This window comes from Bos indicus, chromosome 13 (genome assembly GCF_029378745.1).
Source record: "Bos indicus isolate NIAB-ARS_2022 breed Sahiwal x Tharparkar chromosome 13, NIAB-ARS_B.indTharparkar_mat_pri_1.0, whole genome shotgun sequence".
Classification (NCBI taxonomy): Eukaryota; Metazoa; Chordata; class Mammalia; order Artiodactyla; family Bovidae; genus Bos; species Bos indicus.
Window position 1 is genome coordinate 77440445 of NC_091772.1, and position 10562 is coordinate 77451006.

At 49.0% G+C, this 10562-nt stretch overlaps 1 long non-coding RNA gene across 1 annotated transcript; it reads right to left on the bottom strand.

The window, feature by feature from the left end:
• Positions 1 to 9470: 9470 nt before the first annotated feature.
• LOC109567534 (uncharacterized) lies at positions 9471 to 10557 on the bottom strand. The gene is made up of 2 exons (XR_002182072.2): positions 10277 to 10557; positions 9471 to 9699 (listed from the first exon to the last, which is right to left on the bottom strand). It is a non-coding gene; the product is annotated as an uncharacterized lncRNA (long non-coding RNA).
• Between the last annotated feature and the right edge of the window lie 5 nt (positions 10558 to 10562).

Sequence of the window (10562 nt, forward strand, 5' to 3'; positions counted from 1 at the left end):
GCAAGTTATTTTCTTGGTCCTCAGTTTCCTATTCTGCAAACTGGAGCTGACCTCTACCTGGCATGGTTCCCCTCTTCCATGGGACTAAATGATTCATTTCTCAACTTTTTATTGCACCAGATCCTGATCTAGGACTTGGACACAACAGTGAGCGGAACAAATCAAAATTCCTGCCATTGTAGAGCTGCCATTCTCGTGGGGGAGACAGACGAGAAATAAAGTATATGGTCTTCTGGATACAGTGTTTGAAGAACTGGCTCATGGAAGCCCTCACTTGTATGTTACCTGTTGATGCAGGCTGAGTTGCCCCAGAGGTTTCTGTAACAGGGAGAAATGTCCCAGCCTGAGCTTACATAGGGCAAGGTACACAGTAGGTGCTCCAGAAACGCTCACAGGTGTTTGAGGTGGTATCTTCCTGTGTGGCTGCAGGCACTGTGTGCAGTTCCAGCTGGGGCCCGTTCTGGAGAGCTGCCAGGAGGTGAAGGAGCCCCATGCCCAGTGGGTGAGGTATCTGACCCAGGGCCACATAATCTGTGTGAAGTGTTAGTGGCCTTCCCAGGACGCCAGGAGCGGGCACTGCTATGGGGATGGTGCTGAGCCTGGAGGGTAAGCAGGGGGACTTGGGCCTGGGCAAGTGTGACTCTAGAGCCCAGGGCCTCTCTGCTGCCTGAGAGGTGAAGGTGGGAGGGGGTGGGATCCTGATTTCTGGCCAGGGCAGGCGGGCCCAGGAGGGTCCTGACCCCAGTGTCTGAGGAGAAGCAGCTCCTGCCATTCCCAGCTGTGTGACCTTGCGCAATTGCATGGCCTCTCTGAACTTCAATTTCCTTGTCTGAAAGTGCAGATAATCAGAGGACCTCCCCATGGGGCAGTGATGAAAGTGAAATGAGATTGTGCAAGTTGAAGATTTAGCATAGCTCTTGGCATCTAGAAAAGGCAGCTGGTTTGATGGTTGACTCCTTAGAATTCCCCTAAACACTATGTTTCGTTCCCCTCATGTTATAGGTGGGGAAACCGAGGCTCAAAGAGGCATTGTGACTTAGTCAAGGTCACACTGGATTTGGCTGTTATTATCTCCCAAGCTCCTCCCACAAAGGCAGATGTCTTGGAAAACACTTAGTATTACAATAGTAGCTAACATTTATTGAGTGCTTATATGTGTCAAGTATTATTCTGTGTTCATCCATTCATTCATTCAACAAGTATTTGTTGAGCGCTTACTATTAAGCATGTGTCAGGCAATGTTTCAGGCACTGGGGAAATTCAGTGAGCAAAACAGCTGTGGTCCCTTCTCTCATGGAGACACATTCTGCTGTGAGGAGGCAGACACGAGGCAAGTAAGTCTGTAATTTGTCAGATGGGAGATAAGTGTCAGGGAAAGAAAGCACAATTGGGGAAATTCTGGGGATATTTATTATTATTAGTTTTTAAAGGAAGGTGACACTAAGGAGTGGCATTTGAACAGAGACCTGAAGGCAGTGAGGGAGGGAGCCATGGGGATGTTTGGGGGAAGGGTATTCTAGGCTGAAGGAATAGCAGGTGCCAAGGCCCTGAGGTGGGAACATGCCACCATTGAGGCTGGTGTGGAATGAGCAAGGGGGAGTGGGGAGAGCCCAGAGTGAACACTTGCAGGGTCCTCTTTCTCTAGAAGAGGAGACTGAGTCACAGAGACGCGCCCAAGGTCACACACCTGCCAAGAGGCAGAATCAGTCTCCTGGGCCAAGTACTAAAGACGAGTCGAGACCGTTTCCCACTAGTGTGCTTTTCTGGTGCAGGGATTATCACCCTGCAGGAATCAGAACCCCCTCTGGGGTCTGTCTGGGGAGTTCTTCTCCCGTTTCTAAGGATGTTAGTTTCCTGCCTTTTGAAACTGAGCAGCCCTCTCATTGTAAACCTAGAGCAGGGGAGGCTGATGCCAGATGGGGTGTTAGGGACACATGTTTCTGAACAAGAGGCGTTGGGACTGCCCAGATCCAGGTGCAAACCCCACTTCTGGTCCTGACCGTCCCCATCACTTGTGCTGCAGGAAAGATCCTGACATCTTTGCACAGCACCTGCTCCTCATAGATGCTTACTAGTGGAAGCTGCTATTGTCATGTTTAACCTATAAAATGGGTATAATAATATGTACTTTGTGAAAATGAAATATAATAAATGTGACAAACTTGGCACATAGTAGGTGTCAAATAAATAAACGGCAGACGATAGGGAGGTCCTCTCGACCAACCTTACTCCAATCTCTACCCACCACCACTTACTCATCCTAGACCTGAGATTCTACCATTAGAGATTCATTCTTTGGGCTAGATCTTACTTATTAGAGCCTCAATTTACCTATCCATCTTTGAATAAGCATTGCTAGCCCTAAAACTCTGATTAATCCCAAACCTCTCTTTTTGGAAGCGCATACTCCAGGAACATGGCACTTTGGTGAGGCTGAGATGAGGGTCCTAGGAACCCCTGCCTCCACCAGGCATCATGGGCTGGGATGGAAACCAGAGCCAGGGCTGTGCCAGATATGGGCATCTCTGCCTGCTCCCACCCCAGCCAGGCCAGGCCTACAGAACAGGTGGTGGAAGGTCTGACTGGGGCATGAGCTCACCAGGCAGGACTGAGCAGAGGAGGAGGAGCGAAGTGAGGATGGGGATGGACTGCCAGCCAGATTCTTTCCATGGGCAGCTGGTGAGGGTGGGCATGCAGAGGGCTGGGACCTGGGGAGGGTGAGCCTGCTGGTGGGGGAGTGTAGGAAGGTTTATTCAGCAGGAGAAGTGTCTCTGAGTCTGGGACAAGCAGAATGACACCCACCATGGTCATGCACCCACTGTGTGCTGTGTACCAACTGGGTGCTTTGTCTGTGAGCTCTTATTCAAGCCTCACAAGCCCTTTGGAGACAAGGGACATTAGTTCTAGTTTATATTCTGAGCATAGCAATAATAATGGTAACTTTAAATGCTATCCTTTGTGAAGTGTCTATGAAGTGCCAGGGACTGTGCTTAGAAGCTTAGAACAGTGCCTTGCACATAACGCAATCTCACTATGCTATTACTGTTATTCTTTTGCATTTTTAAAGATGTGAATTATACCTACAGTGTCTTCCCTGGTGGTTCAGACAGTAAAGAATCTGCCTGCAATGCTGGAGACCCAGGTTCGATCCCTGGGTTGGGAAGATCCCTTGGAGAAGAAAATGACAGCCCACTCCAGTATTCTTGCCTGGAGAATTACATGGACAGAGGAGCCCGGCAGGCTACAGTCCATGAGGTCGCAAAGAGTTGGACACGACTGAGCAACTAAAACTTTCGCTTTTCATACCTACAGAGAATTGGCTAAAATATATATGAACCCGTTTCATAAATGTTTGCAAAGAGGACACATCTGGGTGGTCACCACCCAGGCAAGTGATAGAATTTGGCTAGCCCCCCAGTCTTCCCAGAACCCCCCAACCACAGTCCCTCCCTTCCCGTAGAGAAGACCACCATCCTGATTTTATGGTAGTCCATTGTACAGTTTTCTTTATAGCTTTAGTCAACCTGGTACAGATCCCTAAACATAAAAGTTTAATTCCCCGCCCCCCAAAATCCACATGAATGAAATGTACAGGAAGTATCTTTTAGAATTCCGTTTCTTTTGCTCAGCGTGTGGTTTGCGAGGTCTATCTGAGTGACTGCCTTGTGGCCTTGGATTGTTCATTCTTGTGGCTGAAACGGTTAGTTATTATTGTCGTGATTGCTTTTTCACTTTGCACACCGCATCTCATCATACCCTTCCAACACTTCAGAGGGGCAGAGATTATGGTTGTGTGTGTGTTAGTTGCTCAGTCGTGTTTGACTCTTTGGGACCCCATGGACTGTAGCGGGCTTGGCTCCTCTGTCTATGGAATTCTCCAGTATCCACTAAGAATACTGGAGTCTCTTCCTGACCCAGGGATCAAACCCAGGTCTCCTGCATTGTGGACATCTTCACCATCTGAGCCACGAGGGAAGCACTATGGTTATGTCTGCTATTCACCAAACAGCCAGAAGCTCCTAGTAGCTGGGTCACGAACTCCCCCCACCCGCATGCCAGAACCTGTGTTCTTAATCCCTCCACTCTGCTGCCTCCCAACAGGAGGGAAAGGGGGCACAGGGAGGCTAAGGATATGAGGGGGTCACCTTGTCAGACCCTAAGAGTCCAGTCTAGATTGCCCAGGGTGGCCTCTAGGATCAGCGGTTCTTCAGCCAGTCTGGGGCCAACTTCTCCATCAGGCAAAGAATACACACAGGACCCAGGGCCCATATTCTTTTCAGTTCAGTCAGTCGCTCAGTCGTGTCCGATTCTTTGCGACCCCATGAATCACAGCACGCCAGGCCTCCCTGTCCATCACCAACTCCCGCAGTTCACCCAAACCCACATCCATCAAGTCGGTGATGCCATCCAGCCTTCTCATCCTCTGTCGTCCCCTTCTCCTCCTGCCCCGAATCCCTCCCAGAATCAGAGTCTTTTCCAATGAGTCAACTCTTCATATGAGGTGGCCAAAGTACTGGAGTTTCAGCTTTAGCATCATTCCCTCCAAAGAACACCCAGGACTGATCTCCTTTAGAATGGACTGGTTGGATCTCCTTGCAGTCCATGGGACTCTCAAGAGTCTTCTCCAACACCACAGTTCAAAAGCATCAATTCTTCAGCGCTCAGCTTTCTTCACAGTCCGACTCTCACATCCATACATGTCCACAGGAAAAGCCATAGCCTTGACTAGACGGACCTTTGTTGGCAAAGTAATGTCTCTGCTTTTGAATATGCTATCTAGGTTGGTCATAACTTTCCTTCCAAGGAGTAAGCATCTTTTAATTTCATGGCTGCTATCACCATCTGCAGTGATTTTGGAGCCCCAAAAAATAAAGTCTGACACTGTTTCCCCTGTTTCCCCATCTATTTCCCATGAAGTGATGGGACCAGATGCCATGATCTTAGTTTTCTGAATGTTGAGCTTTAAGCCAACTTTTTCACTCTCTTCTTTCACTTTCATCAAGAGGCTTTTTAGTTCCTCTTCACTTTCTCCCATAAGGGTGGTGTCATCTGCATATCTGAGGTTATTGATATTTCTCCCAGCAATCTTGATTCCAGCTTGTGTTTCTTCCAGCCCAGCGTTTCTCACGATGTACATCTCATGATGTACTCTGCATATAAGTTAAATATACCTCACAGAAACATATACTTTTAGGCACCACAAAAATGCTTTAATTTTAACCTGTTAAAATCAGAAGAAATAAGATGTAATAAGGATGCAGATCTGATACGGAATCTAGCCCGGATTCTATTTATCGTTATACAATGCAGTTGTAGACTTTGATTTGAAATATTTTTGCATGGAGAAGGGGTCCCTGAAAGCCAATATCCCCAGCGCCCAGGAGAGTCATGTCACCACTGAAACAGCCCCGTGTCTTGCAGGCACCAGCTGTTACTGTGGCAAGCGGCCGGCAACTCCAGCTGCCAAGAGACCTGGGAGAGACGCGGGCATTTCCAAGACTGTTCCTGCCCTGAGGTTCACGGCTTTGTCTTCATCTAGCAGCTGTGACCCCCATCTGTCTGAGCCCCTCTTTCCAAAGCCTCCTTGGGTGGCAGGGAAACTCCCAGGGCTTGGGAGGCCATAGGACGAAGGAGTGGGGAGAAATTAGCAAGTCTGAGACTGCAGGAACAAGCCTTGTCCTTACGCTGACACTGAAAATAGCTTTTGTTTCCAGTGGGTGCCAGCTGGGTCACAGTCTTACTGCCATCTCCCTCTGGTTCGGGGCTTCCCAAACTTCTCCTAAATACGTTCTTCTCAAGGTTGCTCCATTTTCCTTACCTGCAGCCCCCTTGTTTTTGACTCTCCACTTCATCCCTTTCTTTACTGAAATAAATTTATTTTAAAAGGAAGCTTATACTTACATGTGTGTGTTAGTTACTCAGTCGTGTCTGACACTATGGGATCCCACGGACTGTAGCCCGCTGGGCTCCTCTGTCCATAGAATTCTCCAGGCAAGAATACTGGAGTGGGTTGCCATTCCCTTCTCCAGGGGATCTTCCCGACTCAGGGAGCGAACCCAGGCCTCCTGCATTGCAGGTGGGCTCTTTACTCTGAGCCACCAGGGAGGCCCTATACTTACATACTGTGTATAAAGAGGAAATTTTTTTTTAATTGCAACTAGAAATGAAAATAGATAATAGTTGCAAACATTTATTAAGTACCTACAGTGTCCCACGCACTGTCCCGGCCTTTTACACGTACTGATTCATTGTATCCTTGAGTTAGATGATACTCATTGTATTATTGAGTTAGATGCAGTGATTACCCCCATTTTGCATGTGGGGGAACTGAGGCACAGAGAGGTTAAGTTACTTGCCCCAGGACACACAGCCAGTGAGTGGCAGAGCGGGGATTTGAAACACATGAGCTACACCAACTGCTCAGATTTTCTGCCCTAGCAGGACATCAGCTCCACGAGGGCAAGGATTTTGGTCTTCTTCCCTGCTGTCCCCCCTGTGGCTAGACTGGCGTCTGTCACACCATAACGCTTAACACATATTTACTGAACAAATGAACAGGTGAACAATCAGTTGCCATAATTAGAAGGCAATCAGAAGAACAAACACAACGGAAAGCAAACGAGTCTGGCGAGGTACTGCTCTTCAAGGAGCCGAGCGTGAAGCCTGCTGTGTCCTTGTTCAAACAGGACACGAGCACGTGTGTGAGAGGAAGTGAGGGGCCACGCGTTCTAATGGAGACTGGGGCCTTGCCTAGTCTCCACTAGAGAATTCACAAAGGACTTGAAAGGGAGCAGTTTTTCTCCCCTTGGGAGTCAGTTGTTATTAATATGTCTTTTAACACCTTTGCTGAGCTAGAGTTCACAACATTATACCATTCACTCAAAGTGTATAACTCAGATAATCGTCTAACTTGATCTAATCGTAGAAACCTTTTCATCCCCACAGAAGCCTCGTACCCATCAGCAGTTACCCTTCATTCATCAGACCCGCCAGCCCTAAGCAACCACGAGTCTGCTTTCTATTTCCATGGATTTGCCTCTTCTGGACATTTCATAAAAATGGAATTATACAAAGGGTCTTTCGTGGCCGGCTTCTTGCATGTAGCAGAGTGTTTTCAAAGTTCATCCATCTTCTAGTCAATTATTTCCTGCCCTGTCCTGGGTTCATGTAAAACCATCTCTGACGAATCCCTTGCTTCAGATGCATAAAGAACCGTGGGTGAGTCCTGGCCTTCTCCCGCTCCTCCTCTAGCGAGGGTGCTGGTTTGGTTCTCCCAGTGTTTGGACCCAGGAGCTCCCAGGATGGAGTTGGAGGAGGGGTGTATCTTTCCACTGCCCTTGGGTCTGGGCAGGGACTGGCCCACATGTTCCTGCTACTCAACCCTCTTTCCTAAATCAGGACTCTGGGCACTCCTGGGAATCACTGTCTGCCCCCACCGGCTCTGGGAGTGTCAGTGAGTCACTGGGCAAGCATTTCAGCAGCACCTGTGTGTGTCCGTCTGGGATGAGGAGCTGGGGTGATGGAGGGGAAAGAGATGCTGACCGGTCAGGCGGTTCACACTGAGGTCAGGTTCCCTAAAGCAGGCTTTCTCTGCCTCTGCCCCTACGCTTGTTTTGGCCACGGGAGGTCGTTTTATGTGGAAATTATCTTTTATGTGTTTGTTGTTCGGCCGCTCATTCGACCCCATGAACTGCAGCACACCAGGCCTCCCTGACCTTCACCATCTCCCAGAGTTTGCTCAAACTCACGTCCATCCAGTTGGTGATGCCATCCAGCCATTTCATCCTCTGTTGTCCCCTTCTCCTCCTGCCCTCAATCTTTCCCAGCATCAGGGTCCTTTCCAATTAGTTGGCTCTTTGTATCAGGTGACCAAAGTATTGAAGCTTCAGCTTTAGCATCAGTCCTTCCCATGAATATTCAGAGTTGATTTCCTTTCGGATTGACTCGTCTGATCTCCTTGCAGTCCAAGGGACTCTCAGGAGTCTTCTCCAACACCACAGTTTGAAAGCATCAATTCTTTGGCTCTCAGCCTTCTTTATAGTCCAACTCTCACATCCATACGTGACTTCTGGAAAAACCAGAGCTTTGCCTATACAGACACTTGTTGGCAAAGTAATATCTCTGCTTTTTAATATGCTGTGTAGGTTCGTCATAGCTTTTCTTCCAAGGAGCGTCTTTTAATTTCATGGCTGCAGTGTTTAGCTGCTGTCTTCCCAAGCAGACTCAGTGTCTGAGATGCCTGGGCTCTGTAGTGTAAACATTTTGGAGTCCCTCATAGTTACTGTTGAAAAACCAGCCTTTAAGGAGTGATGCCACTTTTAACTTTCTGGGATTCTGGGAGGTGGATGATCTTTCTCCCATTTACAGAAGTGGAAACTGAGGCTCAGGAAAGTCAGGTGACCTGTACAAGGCGTCATTGTTAGGAAAAGTTGGAGCTGGAGTTTGAACTGGATGCCAAAGCCCGTGCTCTTGACTGAACAGGAAGTTAGAGGCTGTGGTGGGGAACACGGGGGACGGGTACTGTGAAAGGGGACATTGCCCTTGGGTACACCTTCTGGAGTGTGTGCCCGTGTCACTGAACTAGCTTCGTTTTGCCCAACACACAGCAGGCCACGATGCTGAGACAGCTAAGTGTGCATGAAACACAAAGACGACACCAGTCTCAGATCTACCTCCCAAAAGGCCAGGAGCTTGGGAGTATTTATGGGATAACGAATAGAGCGGGAGGGGGGTCTGAGCGTGGGGAGTGTGGGGAAGGGTGATTGGAAAAAGGTGCCATCGTTGTTCTCTGCAGGTGCAGCCAAGCTCCAGGCCTCTGAATGTTGAAAGATGAAGACGCTTAGCACCACCTGAGGGTGGAGTTTTTGACCCTCCAGAATCAAAGGGTCACCAAGGGAACACTCACGCATGCCCAGTTGGAGGGTCGGTGGTCCCGTCTTGTCCTGTCTTAACAGGCTCAGCTAGAACTAGACACAGCTGACTCCAAGTTCCTGGAGTACAACTTCTTAATGTCTTAGGCTACTTGCTGCTTGGAGGGCATGCAAAGCCTTGATCAGTGAAGGCAGGTGAAATGGATTTGACTCATTACCCCCAGTTTCAGCAGGAGTTTGTACGGAGTCAGGTACTCTGCCAGAGGAGGGGGAAGTATCTCCATCCAACCAATACCAAAAAAATTAAAAATAAAAGGACTTCCCTTGTGGTCCAGTGGTTAAGACTCTGCGCTTCCAGTGCAGGGGGCATGGGTTTGATTCCTGGTTGGGGAACTAAGATCCCACATGCCGTGTGGCTATGTCAATAAAAGAAAAAAAGCTTCAAAAATCAGAAATGATTTGGAGATGAAGGTGGGAAGCATGTCGTGTGGTGTTCCTGGAGCCTTGGCCTACACCTAAGCACTTCAAGTCAAGGCCTTTTGTGTGTGTGTGTGGCGGGGGTAGGGGGTGGGGTGGGGGTGGATTGATGAGCGGCAGAACTCAGTCAACTTTGGCAAAAATGGAAATTTATCAACACATGTAATTAAAATATTGAGGACAGATCTCCCTTCAGGTGAGGCTAGATCCAGGGCTTGTGGGGTTAGAGCTGTCTGATCGCTACCCTTTGGTCCTCTGCTCCTCCGTTCGGCTCTTTCCTTAGGCAGGCACCTCGTGGTGGCAGACATGGACACCAGCATCTCTGGATCTTCTTCCTCCCAGTTTAGTATTGCTGAGTGGAAAAGAACTTCTCATTTCCAATAGCCATAGCTCCGGCTAAACTCCTGGCGTCACTTGCTCATTGACCTGGCTCGTCTTACATGCCCATCCCTGAACTGGCAGGGCAGTGGGCTCTGATTGGCTGGGACTGGCCAATCGGTGCATCCTAGGGCTAGAGAGGGATCAGTCCTAATTGAACCACATGGACCAAGGGGAAAAAGGATATTTCCCCGAGGAAAACTCAGGATGCTGTTACAAGAAGCAGCAGGAAGGGGACTGGACAGGTCCAAGTCAATAGACTTCTTCCTCATGGGAGGTGGAAGATACCATCCAGCTATCTGGCTTCGCTACCTACTAGCTATGTGAACTTGAGATGACGCATCCCACCCCCACCCTCCCCCTCTTTTTTAAAAAAATATATTTTGGCTGCGTGGCATGTGGGATCTTAGTTCCCTGACCAGGGATCGAACCCAAGCCCCCTGCAGGGGAAGCTCAGAGTCTTAATCACTGGACCACCAGGGAAGTCCCCGTTCCCCCTTTCCGAGCCCCAGTTTGCCCATCTTTTACAGTGATGATCTCCTCGAACTCACCCAGCTCTGAACTTCTGACCAAAAGATCTCATTTAGCCAGAAGCCCAGCATCCTAGCTTGACAGATCCAAGCTGCGGCTTAGGAATGCTTGGCCTTCGCGCACCCTGAGGTTGAACTTGGAACCGGACATCCAGCCTCCTGTTCCTGCTCATGCCGGCAGGGTACAGCCTGTGTTAGTGGGAGGAGGTTTCTTTGTACATCCCCAGCGTTCTCCTTCTATAATTGGCTCCGAATGAAATGATCTCATCCCTGAGCACTGAGGAAGATGGGTGGGGGTGGGGTGGGG